The 15,836-nt window shown below is 37.9% G+C and overlaps 1 long non-coding RNA gene across 2 annotated transcripts; it reads right to left on the bottom strand.

Annotated features, from left to right (window-relative positions):
- Positions 1-568: 568 nt before the first annotated feature.
- Positions 569-13,710, bottom strand: LOC140689997 (uncharacterized). 2 transcript variants are annotated; one of them, XR_012065156.1, is made up of 3 exons: positions 13,365-13,710; positions 10,003-10,101; positions 569-710 (listed from the first exon to the last, which is right to left on the bottom strand). It is a non-coding gene; the product is annotated as an uncharacterized lncRNA (long non-coding RNA). The 2 variants fall into 2 exon arrangements; XR_012065157.1 differs by lacking the exon at positions 569-710 and adding an exon at positions 8,903-9,000.
- Positions 13,711-15,836: the final 2,126 nt, after the last annotated feature.

Raw genomic sequence — 15,836 nt, 5'->3', positions numbered from 1 at the left:
CTTAAAAGTCATGGGCATGGAAAAGATCACTTGGAATAATGTGCAAAGTGAGAAGGTTTGTCACATTGCCAAGAAACACCAAGAGTTATGTGAAGAAAAATCATCAGAAAAAATAGCCTTGGGAAGGAGCTGTTAGCAAGAAAGAAGGAACGTGAACAGATAGAAGTATTAAGAAAGTCAACAATAATGTGTCAGTAGAAAAATGAAGTAAGTGAAAAACTGATGAAATTGCTGAACTGGGATATACCTAGACAGAGGGGTGACTGGGTTATGTAACAGCCTAATTCCAGTAGGCAGAGGAATGAACAAATGAAAAGTGAAAACAAGAAGAGATATCTTTTTTTTCCCTCCAAGTAGCTTGGCTATAAAAGGGAGAAATTTAAAGTAAAGAAATTTAAAGATATTTTAAATTTGTGGAGTAGAATATCATTTTTTTTTTAAATACAAAAGCCTGGAGCACTCTTACTTGCCAAGGGAAAGGTCCATTAGAGACTGGATGCCATTGTTAAAAGGTAAAACTGTAGGCATTAGTTGTTTGTAGGCAAAAAGCATAATACAGAAACAAGCCTTAAAGTCTAAAAATCTCAAGTATTATTATTTGTTGTCTCTTTCCATGGATTATATTCTTGCAGATTCATTCAAATTTCTTTCAATTTAGATTCTGAAGTCATTTAAATTTCCAGTGATCCAATTCTGTGATCCTCTTCTGCCTTTAAAAAAAAATTTTAAATGAGTTTTATTGAATTCTGATTTATATAAAATAAAATTCACTAATTTTACTGTACAGTTTGTTGAGTTTTCTAAGTGCATACGATTGTGTAACCACATTTTAGTTGTATGATTTAGAACATTTTTCATTACCTTAAACAACTTCCTCAGGCACTTTGCAATCAATTTTCTTTATCCACTTCCTGCCCCGGGCGATCACTGACTTGCTTTCTATCTCTGTAATTTTCCTTTTAGAGAATTTCATACAAATTGCGGTATACAGAATATAGGCTCTTGAATCTGACTTCTTTTCCTTTACATTAGGTTGCATGTCTCAGCAGTCTCTCTATTTCATTGTCCTGTAGTATATCATCAAATGAACATGCTACTACTTGTTTACCCACTCATCAGCTGGAGAACTTTTGGCTTGTTTCCAGTTTCTGGCTACTTCTAATAAAGCTTTCATTGCCGTTCATATACAAGTGTTTGTGTGGACATATGCTGCCATTTATCAGATGACTCTCTAGAAGTAGAATTGCTACATCATATGTTAATTGTCTAAATTTATAAGAAAGTATACAACTGTCTTTCAAAGTAGTTGTATCATTTTGTGTTCCCATCCATAATTTATTAGTATTCTAGTTGTTCCACATTCTCACTAACACTTTTTTTCCTCAGTGGTAATTTTAGCCATTCTAGTAGCTGTGTGGTTCTATATCCTTATGCTTTGTATTTGCATTTGACTCATGACTAATGATGTTGAACATCTTTTCATGTGTTTATTTTCCATCTGTACCTCTTCTTTGGTAAAATGTCTGCTTAAGTCTTTTGTCTATTTCTTTATCAGGATGTATTGGCACAATATTAGTAACTAGAGACTTTATTCAGATTTCATCAGCACTTGTGTGTGTGTGTATATATATATATAGACACACTGTATATGTATGTGTGTGTATAGCTCTATGTAATTTTATCACATGCATTGATTTGTGTAACCACCACAACAATCAAGATACAGAACTGTTTTATCACCACAAATGAACCCCTTCATGCTACCCTTCCATGATAACACCTACACAGTCCTGGCAATAAGCAATGATTTTCAAAGAGTAAAAGATATTAATTTGTCAATTATTTTATAGTTCATGTTTCTTACATTCAGGAAACCTTTTCCTAACCCACGGTTACTACAATTTTCTCCTGGGTTTTCTTCTAAAAGTTTTTTTTCTTATCACACTTATGCTTGACCCATGTCAAGTTAGATTTTTCTCTCTAGAGGTCATGCATGTATTTTAAAAGTTTGTCTTTATGTATTTTATAATCTTTATGCTACTGAAGTTGTACTTTTTAAAACTGCCTTCTCACAAAAGCACAGGAACCTTCCTGCAGCAATTGGTTGCTCCATTCATTCCAGAACAGTTTCTTGTCACCAGTAATGGATAGAATAGTGTCCCTCAAAATTCCATGTCTACCCAGAAACTTAGAACGTGGCCTTATTTGGAATAAGCATCTTTGCTATGTATGTAGGGTCAGGATCTTGGGGTGAGATCATCTAAGATTATCTTGAGGGGGCCGTCAGTCTTACGATGAGTGTCCCTAGAAGAGACAAGGGGAAATACACAGAGAGAGAGAGACCATGGACAGACAGAGGGAGAGACTGGAGGTATACAACTACAAGCTAAGGACGCAAAAGCTGCCAGCAGCCATCAGGCATGGAGCAATTCTCCCTTCCAGGATCCAGAAAGAATTCCTGCCCATTCCTTAATTTCAGATGTTGCCCTTTCAGAACTGTAGGACAATAAATTTCTGTTGTTTTAAGCCACTTAGTTTGTGATAATTTGATATGGCAGCCCTAGGAAACTGATACATTATCAAAAGGTGGTGGTAGTTTCCTAATGTAGACAAAATTTCTAGGTTGCTGAGAGATGAGAAAAAAGATAAGATCTCTTTTTAAGTCACAATAAAATATATATTATGAGGACACAATGAAAAACTTGGTTATGAAATAAAAAATCACCTGAACGTCCTGTATCAAACTTATGAGAATTTTTATAAGCTTGGGATAGCTCTCCATCATGAATTTATTTATGATTTGAAATATCCTCCGGACTCACTCTTTTCCACAATGAAACTAGAATAACTATCGTATTTCCATGAAGCTGATTTTCTTGTGTCCCATCTTTAATTCCAAGTTTCCTCAGGCTTAAAATAAATGATACTTAATTCAAAGGTAAGATTGTATTCTTATGACACCAGCATTGTCTTATAATGTCCTATATCAGTGCTCATTAAGTTAATTGAACACCTGCCTATTGAAAACAATTAAAAGTTATTCTTTACCAGGATTGTTTCTGAAACAAGATAATTGTGAAGGTAGGTTTGTTAATATTACTATTAAGAGATATATTTTATTATTGCTAATAATAAACTTCTTATTAAAAGTTAATACTGAGTCCTAATATTTTGATTTATCCTACTGTTGGCTTTTGTTTTCTATATTGTGTGAAACTAGAGAAGATAGGATGCTGGTTCGGGCTAACCACTACCTGTAAGCTATGCAAATCCAAATGTGGGCAAAAATTTAAACAGTTATTTCCAGACGACCAACCTATAGTTGCAAGATAATAATATAAGTTACTCTGTACTCAGATCTTTCAAGCTCTGTCCTCTGTACCAGAAAAGGAAAAAAAAAAAAGGGAAAGTAAATGAAAGCTTATAATGGCCAAAATCCAGAACACCGACAACACCAAATGTTGGCAATGATGTAAAGCAACAGGAAATCTCATTCATTGCTGGCAGTAATGCAAAATGGGATAACCACTCTGGAAGACAGTTTGATGGTGTGTTTGTTTGTTTGTTTGTTTGTTTGTTTTTGCAAAACTGAAAGCACTCTTACCAAACAATCCAGCAATTGCGTTCCTTGGTATTTGCTCAAAGGGATTGAAAACTTAGGTCTCACAAAAACCTTCACACAGATGTTTATAGCAGCTTTATTCATAACTGCCAGAACTTGGAAGCAACCAAAATGTCCTTCAGTCAGCCAATGGCTAAATGAACTATGGTGCTTCCAGACAATGGAATATTACTCAGCTCTAAAAGGAAATGAGCAATTAAGGCATCAAGAGAAATGGAGGGAACTTAAATGCATATTAATGGAATTAATGGAAATGGAGACTTAAAATGCTACATACCCTATGATTCCAACTATATGATATTTGGGGAAAAGTAAAACTATGAAGACAGTAAATAGATCACTAGTCATGAGGGGTTAGGGGAGTAGGATAAATAAGTGGAACACAAAGGATTTTCAGAGCAGTTAAAATGCTCTGTATGATACTATAATGATGAATACATGCTGTTATACATTTGTCTAAACCCACAGGTATACAACACCAAGAGTGAGCCCTAATGGAATGTATGGACTTTGGGTGATAAGGATGTGTCATTGTAGATTCATCAGTTGCAATTAAAATATTACTTTGGTGTGAGATGCTGATAATGGGGGAGACTATGCATGTGTGGAGGTGGGAGGTATGCGGGAAATCTCTATCTTCTGCTCAATTTTGCTCTAAAAAATTAAAGTCTATTAAAAGTAAGTAAACAAGTGCTATGTGTATTGGGTGCTGCTGCACAGGTTCCCTAGGTTTTCTAACAACAATGATTTTTCTCTAATTCTTGTTGGGTACCATGCTTTTAGGTTTTTATGGTAATCCTCCTCGGCTGCCCAGAGCCTGTGCAGAATCCTCATGCCACTCAGATAATTTATATATTATATATTGTTGCTACTTCTGCTAAGGTTGCCAGGGGCAACAGGACACAGGCTTCACCCATCTTTGGTGGTCATGGGATAGGAACATAGAAAAGTTCTAAAATCTCTGTATCCTTGGCTGAATTAAGAGCCATGGGGTCCTACAATGTTTCAACAAATATTATCTAAGCAATGATAGGCACCACTCTAAGTGTTAAGGAAATAACTGATCAAAAGGGCCAAAGTCTCTGATCTTAAGAGGCTACCTTAAGGCTGGGATGAGACAAGGAGAACATTTTTAAGTCAGATAATACGATGATACATAATGGTGCATGATATAAAACTAGTGAACAAAGTTTCTATTTGGTTATCTATATAATTATATGGATAGTGAGCTTGTTGGTGAGGAAAGTAGAAGACTGAAAGAGGAGAAAATCTTGGAGCTGAGATAAAAAATGATCAGGAACCAGACATGCAAAGCATATGACAGAAGAGCATTTCAGGAAAAATAAAAACAGTGCCAATCAAGGACTGGAAGAGAGGCTTGATGAAGTTGTCCTAGTATGCCAAGGGGTTTGAGGTTCTAAGTTAGAAATTATTGAGGTTCTAAGTTAGAAATTATTGAAAGACTTTAAAGAGGGATTTACATGATCTGACTTGAGGTTGTGAAATGATCACTATGATTACTCTGACTGCTCCACGGACACAGACTATAAAGGGACAGGAAAGGAACAAAGAAAACACACACACAAAAAAATAAGAGGCTATTACATATTACAGCAGTGCAGGGGAGAAATGAAGGTACCTTGAATCAGCAGTGGATACATAGAAATGGCTAAGCTTGACAGGTATTTTGAAGGCAGTCAATCAGACTTCTTGATAGGCTGATAGATTTGATGGGGACAGGTGGCAAGTGAAGGAAAGGTGAGAATCCAAGATGACACCAAGGCTGACTTGAATATTTGCATCAGCCCTTTTGTCTAAATGGCCTTAGGCTACTGTTCATACCTGTCTCTTCCAATCTCAACAACACATTTTGGGGAGCCAATTCTCCATGTATCTTTCACGTTTCTGTACATTTTGTGGGCACTGACTACATTTGTTCTGGACTATCTTTTCAAAAGTATTTGTACAGCAAAATCCTTTGAAAAAAGACAATGTGCCATTCAGGAACAAAAGACAGATTTGTTTACAATGTGGTGTAATAAAGATAATGTCACCCACAGAGGCAAAGTCAGACAGGTTTACATCCCATTATTTAAAAAAAAAAGGGGGTTCCCAAGCTCATGGCTCCTCTCTTGCAATGCAACCAGTGTGGCTTAGTCATGCCACCTGCCAATCAGGGCCCAGGGAAGCAGGGTAAATGCTGTACCCTGCATAAACTTATTGCTTGAGTAATGAACCCAATAGCCCCGTGTCTACTTGATTGATAGAGTCCACGAAACTGTGGCAGGCTCACTTGCAAGAAGAGTAAAACCTCAGATGATCCCTAGTTAGTTCTTGGTATTTATCATCAGGGAAGTCTGAAGGAGACGCTCTCTTTTCATGCCTATCTCAGATCACAGCATTTTTCTAATGAGCTTTTCCTTATTGCTACCAGCTTTTCGGAAGCTTCAGTTACTAAGGAATAGCAACCCATCTTGCTCACCAGACATGTTGAAAGCTCTAAGGAAGTCACAATAAATGTCATCTTTATTTTTAAAAGTCTCATATCTAGATTAATGAGTATGTGTGATAAGGATAGCTTACAGGATTGGAGGCTTGAGTCAAGAAAACAATTTAAAATATTCTTTTTAAGCCAAAAAAGATTTATCTATAGAATTGCCTACATGATGAATTACATCTTTTATTTTTCCTTCCGTAATTATAGAGAAGGGAATGTTTCCTAATTAGATGCAAAACATGTGCCTCTGGATATAACAAGGAATCTTGATGATCTAAAGAGATGGGATGTAACATTTGATAAATGAAGGTGCACATTAAAGAAGTGGAAAGCAATAATCATTTGTGGGGCGAGGGAGGTGGGAGGAGCTTAAAGGGAGACAAATCTAGAAAAGATGGAAGACAATGAGAGATTTAGATAGAAAGAAATCGAGGTCAGTTTTGTAGAGCAGAGTCCAGTATAAATTGGAGACAGTTACCCACAGGAACCACCTTGTTGGAGTAATTGAAAGGACTTTCCAGGAGTTCTTGAGAGGAAGCATTAAGTACTTAAGTGTGCTTAAATTGAGTGCTTTGCTACTTAAGATATTTACTCTGTTTGTTGGCACAGATTCCTTACAAGGACTATGGGGGTGCACCTAGCCAATCAGGTACACGAGTGAGAATCTAGATTAAGGAGAGAAATGGAATGTGAGGAGGACTTCTTAAATTGGATATGGAATACCAATTTTCAGTGAAACATTTTCTGGATTCCTTCTTCTATTGAATGACCAAGGTCGTTGGTTGGTTCACTTTCAAAATGGTTGGGACTAACGTGGAAATAGATGCGAAGATGAGGAAAATGAACATATCTGAGGGAAAAGGGACATTTTATATATATATATATATATATATATATATATATATATATATATATATATAAATAATCACCCACAGCTGGCATTTCTTTTTAGTGAAGCATCATCTACAATCTCTTCCTCTGGATTCTAACTTCCTGGCCCTTTATAAATATCCTCTGTGCTCTAATCATCTTCACATCCGAATTTTTAAAATGAAATGCATATATATATATAGAGAGAGAGAGAGAGTGAGATTCCATCTTAACAAACTTCCAACTACATCTTCCCACAAATATTATCTGCTGGTAGTATTTAAGGAGACACATTTCTATTTCAAGTTCAAGCATGTCAAGAATATTAGGAAATCCACTATCAGAGGCAAACCAGAGCAAGATATATAGCAAAGCTTTTATAGGTGTATATTCCATGAAATTTTAACAAAGTTCACTTTGAGAGTTTTTTTAACCTTCCTGAATTAAGAATGACTCATTTTTGTGGCTGAACAAATTACAAAAAGTAGGCCATATATTCTGATAAGCTTCTTGGGAAGGGTTGATAAATTTTCCCTTAATGGTCACATTAAGTGAAATCTTTTTCATTGCTATATTTCATTTCATAAGTTGCAGTAAGTACATGTCTTAATTTGTCCCAACCTACTTATCTTCAGTTCTTCTATCTCAGTCATAACCTGTATGTGCTAAGTGGAATTTTAAAGTGGTTTTCATGACCTTTAGGCTCTGGTGTTACTTTCATGATTTTGTTACCTATAAGACAAAAAGAGTTTACCCCAGTGGCCTTAATCTAAGCACACAAGTTTTTTAAAGGCAGAGATTTCTCTGACTGGGGCACTAGAAGAACTCAGAGAAATTAGAGGCACAAAGACTGTTGCAAGTATCAGAAAGGAAGAAATTTTCCTCTGCCCTTCTAGGTTCTTCTGACTGGCTTAAAAATTCAATTGACATGAGATAGATCAACAGGAAAAAAAGCAAACAAAACTCTTTAATAGCATGTATACAGGGGAGAAACCCAAGAAAACAGTAATCTGACAAAAGAGCCAAAACCCTCACCTTAAATACCATCTTCACCTAAATACAGAAGTGGGTGTTGAGGGTAGTGGTTTGGGACTCCAAAGGGGAGGAAGGCAATTCGATTGGAGATGGAAAGCAAATGTTTGCTTGGACCAGGCAGAGACAACAGGACACAGAGAGAACTCTGATCTCTAGGCCCTGCTAGGTCTCCCCCACAAAACCTAGCCCATGTTCTTTGCAGAATCTCTAGTGATAGCTCTATTCTGGGGACACGCTCTTTATCTAAATTCTTTTAGGCAGTTAAGGAGATAATAAGGAAAGCTTCCTAAGTCTTTTGTTTCTTAGGAGAAAAAAGATCAGCTTAAATTAATCCTCATGTCAAAGAGACACATTTTGGAGGGGCAAATTTTGCTCCCCTACAGCAGCCAGATGGAGGGGACCATGTTGGGGGATGGGTTAGAGTCCTCTAGAAGGTGACAGCAGCCCCCAGCCACAGGACTAACAAGGGAAACGGAGCCCTCAGTCCTATAACTGCAAGAAACTAATTCTACCAATAATCAGAATGATCTTGGAAACAGATTTTTTCTCCACAGCCTCCAGTTCAGAGTTCAGCCTGCCTAATTTCTTGATTCTGATCTCATGAGACTCTAAACAAAGGACCCATCTGAGTCCTTAGGTCAGCCTGGACTTCTGACCTACAAAACACTGATAATAGTCAATGTGTGTAGGTTTAAGATACTAAGTTTATGGTAATTTGTTACACAAAAATATAAAATTAATATAGAGCCAGAAACCTAAATTAGGAAGTTATGATAATCCCTGCCAACACTATAGACAATATTGACAAAGTAGTCTTCTGATATTTATTTTAAAAGATTTTTTAAGTGGAATTTCTAGGCAAGGTTTGAGGCGCATATTATTTATTCTGTTCTTGCACAGTTTATCTCACATTTTTCTGTTAGCTGTCAATGTTTTTCTTTTTTCTTCTCTTCAGTGAACTGCTGTTTGATAGTATCTTAGGAAACAAACAAACCTCAGTGAATGAAGAAGATAGAATTTCCAGCAATATTGTTATATTTGGCACAAAACATTTACCTCCCCTTTATTCTTGGTATTCTCAGGCTCTGTGACTTGCTAGAAAAGTTCATTAAGATCAAGTCTGTTTGATACCCTGACAACAAATCAGGTGGCAGTTCCAACTGCATAGAGCAGCAGTAAGGCAGTGTTGCATCCTGGAAAAGCCAGTGACTTCCTCAGTGGGTCTGCCTGGCTTCCAATCCTGGCTCTGCCAGTTATTTACTGTATGACCTTAAGCAAGTGATAGTGTGTTTCTTTTCTTCAAAATCAAGAGATATAGAGTATCTATCTAATATAAGGTATTATAAAGATAAAAAATATTTTAGATACTTCCTGGAATATAGTGAATGCTCACTAAATTTTATAATGTTTAAAGGAGAGCTATGCAAGGCTAATGGCAGCTCGAAAGCAACATATTTGATTCTTGGCAATTTCTACCAATGTGTTAACCAGTGTTTCTTTTATCTTCCCTCTTTTTGTGGATACCTTCCACCATTTTCCAAGTTAGCCAAACTCAAAGCTTCAGAGTCATCTGAAGCAAAAATTGTAAAGTTGAATATCTTCTGCTTGACCTCTGATTGGTCCTATATGTTTCTATTACAGCAGTTTATAAGAGAGATGCTTGTACAAAATTTGGAGAGGGGAAGCAAAGGAGCAGCCGGTTTTAGCTCCTGTATGCTGTCGCTGGCCTGCTGACTCACACCATTGGTGTGAGGAGCAGCTGGGGCTGCAACTGCTCCATCCTCCCCTGGATCCTACTTTGGCTTCTCCAACTCTTGGCCCACGTGTGTGTGTTTAGCTTCATGAGCCCCAGCTCCCACAGGAGACCCATTCCACCTAGGGCAGAGGCAAAAAGGGCTGACACACGTTTCAGTCCCCTCTGGTGGGGTCCAGCTTGTACCTGTGATTATTACCTTGTTCTCACTCTCTCCCTCCTTACCTCCAGCTTCCCATCACCATGTGGGCTTCAACCTCCAGCATCAGACTCAAAGACAGCAGCCTTGCAGAGACTAGCTAGCTCCCATGATTGTTAGTCCTGCTGCAGAAAGGGGGAGAATTGAAGTCACCAGCATGAGACTGAATGAAAAGAAATATCAAATTAGCACCAAGAAAGCAAAAGAATGCATCTTGACTAACATATGGGAAGGCAGTTTAACTCCTGCAGAAATTTCAGAAGTGGGTGGGAAAAGGAAAGGAAGGGGACAGGATGACACTTTGTTCTGGACAGGGTAGGCCAAGAAGCTGAGTAGGTCGAGAGAGGAATATCTCTGTCACTCATATCTCAGAGTTTTGCACAATGGCTACTTTAATAGAAATGAATAATTTTAGCCTGTATGAAAACTGATAGCAACAGCCTCATGATCGGCATTCACATATGCATTGACACTCTTTGTGCTCCCTCGGAACCAAGAGGTCAAGAGGGACAAGGCTAATGGGGCAGATTCTAAGATGCTTCAGGGATGATACTTGCCTTCCTATCAACCAATAGGAAAGAGTGAAAATGGGGTTCAAGTTTCAGCAAAACCTTAGTTAATCAGTTGGTACTGTGGACCTTCTACTTCTCAGATGTTTCTCCTTTTCATTCACAGGACTGTTTTTCTACTTGGAAAATTCAAAGGTGAAGTTGGACTTCTGCAGTTAAAGGCATGAAGAATGAGCTGGCAGCTAAGTAACTCAGAGATCCCCGGTTAAGTAGTAGACATCAAACAGGCCAGACCAGGGGCTTGATTGTAGGAGTGAAGGGGAGGAGGTTCAAAGTTGAAAGGGAAAATTCTCAGTGTCTTGGGAATGACCCATGGTTGTGGGAGAGAGAAGAGAGGAATAGCAGGTTGTGTTCAGGATAATGAAGTGTCTGCCTGAAGGTGACACAAGTCACTGTAGTCCAAGTATCTTTAGCCAGAGCAAGTTCACATGGCTGCTCTTGAGTCAAAAGTGCAACAAAAGTCTTCCCAGGAAAAGTGGGGGCTGCAAAGAGGAGAGCAGACTACTTGGTAAATAATCCTGAGTTCTCCAAAATCTTACCAAAGTTAGAATGAAACAAATCTACTGTTTTGAGATCTTATATTGGTAATCAATCAGTCTGGTTATTTGAAGTAAGAAGAGTGTGACAGGCAAACTCTAGAATGGGTTCATTTTAACTGGCATCATAAAAGGCCTAGGAGATAACTCCGCTTCAAGATTACCAAGGCAAGGTTCTCAGATTGAAGCCCTGAAACTGGTGGAAAGGTGGGGAATTAAAGTCATTGCTAAACAGCTTGAATCAAGAACTCAGCGTAACACCCGCCTATGTTTGTTGTCTTGTAAGGTACAAATTTGCCACCAGTTTGCAAAATCCTAGTCTATCAATAACTACCCAGATAATATTCTGATAATTGACTGACTTATTAAAATAAAATGGGCAAGTAACTGTTTACCAATGTATATAAAAAGATGGTACAAAGTTCCATGGATCTTCCACTATCAAATTGTTATGTAACCTTAAGTAAATAACTGAAGCATTCTTTATTTCTGCTTTCAGCTTAATGGCAAAATAGTGTTACTGCAGTCATGGGGACGTGATGGTGTGAACATATGTCATTTTTTAGATAGCTCTCTAAGTTGTGCAGTTATTATTCTACAATGAGATCACAACTAGTAAATCATACTGTTACGCTACTATTAGGATGATATATAGACTACCTGCTAGCTGTTTATGACCCTAAGGGTAGAGAAGAAGTTGAACAGCTTGCATTTAACATAAGAGTCGTCATTCAGCATTGTCCTGGTAATTTGTATTTATATAGCATTTGATAAAGCTTTAGACATACCCCCTACTCGCCAGTATGTTTCCTTGAGAGGTTACCAGCAGGGTTTGTGAGAGTAAGATTCTTTTATACGGATATGTAACACCTTTTTTGAGATATAATTCATGTATCATAAAATTCATCCTTATAGACTGTACCATTTAGTCTGTTTTTAGTACATTCACAGAGTTGTGCAACCATCACCACTATCTAATTCCAGAACATTTCCATTCACCACCGACAGGTGACAATGATCAAGAAACAAATGTGGACATTAACAACAAAAGGAATCAATATCTAGAATCTAAATGAATCCAGAGACACATTGAATGCAACAGGCAGAGGGGTCTGCCATCTATTTCCGGAAATGATTAAAAGTCTCCCAAGTGCCTAAGTAATCTTGGGAATTGTAGCCTCTTGATATTTAATATAACTTGCTGTGAAGTCTACTGACTACATCAAACGTGAAATAACATTAAATAGCAGAAACCCCATTTATAGCCCTTCGGTCCAATAGATAGAGGTTATGGTGACAATGCCCATGGACTCCAATTTGTTATCTGTTGAACTTAAGCTATGTTTAAAAGATGCCAGCACATTCAGTTGAAAAGTCAAATTTCATACCTAGAGGGACTTTTTTTATGAATTGGGGATTATTTTGCATTACATTATGGTGAGTATACATCTCTGGTGTCTCAGATATATATATATATATATATATATATATATATATATATATATTCTTGGATCAGCAATTCACCTGAGAACAGTGTTTACTAAAGACTGACAGGTCACCATAAATCTCTGCTCGTCCATTATGGGTAGGTGGTTGCCTTAACTGAAGGAAAGGAAACAGCTTTATGTGCAAACATCTGTCAAGTGGATTAAATGAGAATCTCTGAGAGCAGGCAAAGCAGCCCAGGCCACAGGGAAACTGAGAAGGGCTGCCCTCTCTAAACCTGGAGGACCTTCCCTCTCTTTTCCACCTTCCTCTCTCTTATCTTGAAAAATCGAACCTGAAATGTTTCCCTTTCTTTACGCACATATCACAATATCCCTCCTCATTACTTACCCACATGGATCACTCTCCCCAAAGTTTACCCTGATGGCATAACAAGTGTCACTGTTTAGTACTGTGCTTGACCTCACTACCCTTCCATATTAATAAGACATGACGTCCAATCCATTCTTGCATAAGCCTCAGACTGTTGTTATTCTTGACTCCTCTCATTCACATTTTACACCCAATGTGAGGACATTCCAACCACCTCTTACCACTTCCACTGCTACCAGTCAGGTCTAACCTTGTTATCATTTCTTGCCTCCAACTGTTTCATATTCACATACAACCTCAACCTTTGTCTATCTTGCAAACAGCAACAGAGTGATTCTATTGCACTGAAAGTTCCCCGATTCTCAACCTGTGTAACCATAGGGTCACTCAAAATTTCTCTTGGATCTTTGCATCTCACTCAGGGAAAAAGCCAAAATAGCCTCACGATGGCCCGTTAGATCTTACCTGATCTGCTCCTCCAACTGCTTATCTAGTCATTTCCACTCCTCCTCTCCCCTTTGGTCTCTCAACTCCAGCTTCATGGGCTTTCTTGCTGTTTCTTGAATTCACAGCATGTTTTTGCCTCCAGGTATTTGCACAACTGAGTCTCTCTTCCCGGGATATTTTCCTCTAAGATATTCACATGACTCATACCCTTACTTCTATCAGATTTTCACTACAATGATTCCTTTTTCATAAGGTCATCTATAGCCCTTTTCCCCAAAACAACACTCCCTATGCCTTTATGTGGTCACGTTCCATAGAGTTGGGATCACACACACGCACACAATTTGTTCTGATGCAGAGACTGATGATGCCACACGAGAACAGGACAGGCTTATTATTCACATAATGAAGCTCTCTGGGGAGAGCAGGACCACGTTGCCAAGCAAGTCAAAAGTGGCAGGAGAGAGCAGGGAAAGGAGACTGGTTTGGTTTTCATCAATGGTGGTTAGAGTGTGAGGTTCCATGAACGGGGGCTGCATGATAGATGTTCCTGCCAATAGAAGGAACATCAAGGTTTTCTCATCAGCTTGGTCAGATGTGGGACATAAGATGAGAGTTGCAATGGGTTTGAATGCTGTGAGCAGTAGTAATTAGCACACACTCCATGCCCTAACAGATCCTAAGCCAGTAAATACTCTAGAGTGTACAATAGCATTTTAGTTGATTCTTTTTACTTATTCTCACTTTACATCACAACATATATTTTTAAAGTATCCATAACTTGTAAATAAGGTAAAGGAAAGCCAGCATCATGAAGTATTTTAAGATTCACCCAAGGACAATTTAATTTCTAAGGGAATGTTTGTGTGACCTACTATCTACTATTGTTTACAAAGTCCTAGATATATGAAGTTAGCTATTAAATTGTAGCTTTTTGTCAGTAAAGATGCAAATGTTATCTCTGAACAGAAAATAAAACTCCTAAGGTTATGTTTTTATTGTCTTTTGGGATATTAACCTATAAATTATAGAAATTAGAATGTCCGATAGAATAACAATATTATTTTAACACTCTTTTTCCTTTTTAAATGCCCATACATACCCCATTCCTCAAATATTACTTGAACCAGCTTTGAACAGCCCTGCAATTCCCTCATTTATGAATAAAATAATTTTGGACGCAAGTTCATTATCTACTTCTGTAAGAGTCACGTTGACTTTTTAAATTTTTAAAATTTAACTTTAACTCATCATCTGAACAACAAAAAATGACTTTAGAGGAAAAAAAAAACTAATAATCTTAGCCACCAGCCACTGTAGGTAATGTGAAACTAGCTTTTGCAAAGAGAAAGTGCTTAAGATTCCAAGGCAGTCATAAAATCTCAGAATGCCATCCACAAGTTCTAGAATTTAAATGCAATAGTCCACGGCTGGGTGGTATCTAATGTAAGAGGTTGAGCATTTCCATCATTTCTATAACCATAAAAACATATTTTCTGATGAATTCTTGGTATTTGACAAATAATATCATTCAGGTGCCTATGCTAGAGAGGTTTGACTTTCAAATCATAATGCCAGTATTTTATAACAATAGATACCTCTTACGCCTCTTTTCCTTCTGAAAGAATTTTAGCCTCACAAATATATCCCATATATCACTCCAGGCCATGGCAGAGTCAGACAGGTAATAGTGGTAGGCAATAAACTGAAGAAGGTAATAATCTGAGGTAGGTAATGCCACGGAGCTGGTGAAAACTGCGTCACACATGAGTCACCTCTGCTGTGTGTATCATTAGGTCTTCCCTTTGATGGGACCAGCCCCACACAAACTCGGGATCTCAGTCCATCTCCATCAAAATCAGCCTTTGAAAGAACAAACAGGACCTCATCTGAGTCTCATACTGATTTAAGTCAGCATTTTGTTAGACTCTCTGGGCCATTTTTAAGCCTTGTTTAACATGTTGAAATGAAATGCTTGTTTTTCTCACTTAATGCATTTGGGAGTAACTAAGTCATCAGTGAAAGTTTTGGAAGTTCAGGCAATTACAACGCTGACAATCACCCACTCTGTCTATGCACCCTATTTCTCATCTCTACTCCCACCCCAACCTACTCTTCTCCCAAGAAGGTGATTTTGAGACTTCAGGTGAGGCCTTGTACCTAATTCCATATTCTTAAAAACCTCATTATAGTCCTTCACACTTGACTGTTAATAAACCCATATGTGCTCCCTCCCCCTGAGGCTGCCAAATAATCATTCCCTTGTCAACTTCTTTCTAAAAATAAGTCCTACGTATGATTGTAGGATTGTTGGGATATCAAGTCCACGTGAGTTGGGGTGGATTTTGGAACTGGGACCTTCCCTGACTTTCTGCTTCCCACTTGGCCTACAATGATTTTTAAACTAATCCTTATGGCTCTCTCTAGGTATCTTATTCAGTAGCCACCATTTCATTTAACCATTAATTAGATATGAGAGGATAGGCATGA

Source organism: Vicugna pacos, chromosome 3 (genome assembly GCF_048564905.1).
Source record: "Vicugna pacos chromosome 3, VicPac4, whole genome shotgun sequence".
Taxonomy (NCBI): domain Eukaryota; kingdom Metazoa; phylum Chordata; class Mammalia; order Artiodactyla; family Camelidae; genus Vicugna; species Vicugna pacos.
Note: the sequence above shows the minus strand (reverse complement) of the source record. Positions and strands in the feature narration are given on the sequence as shown.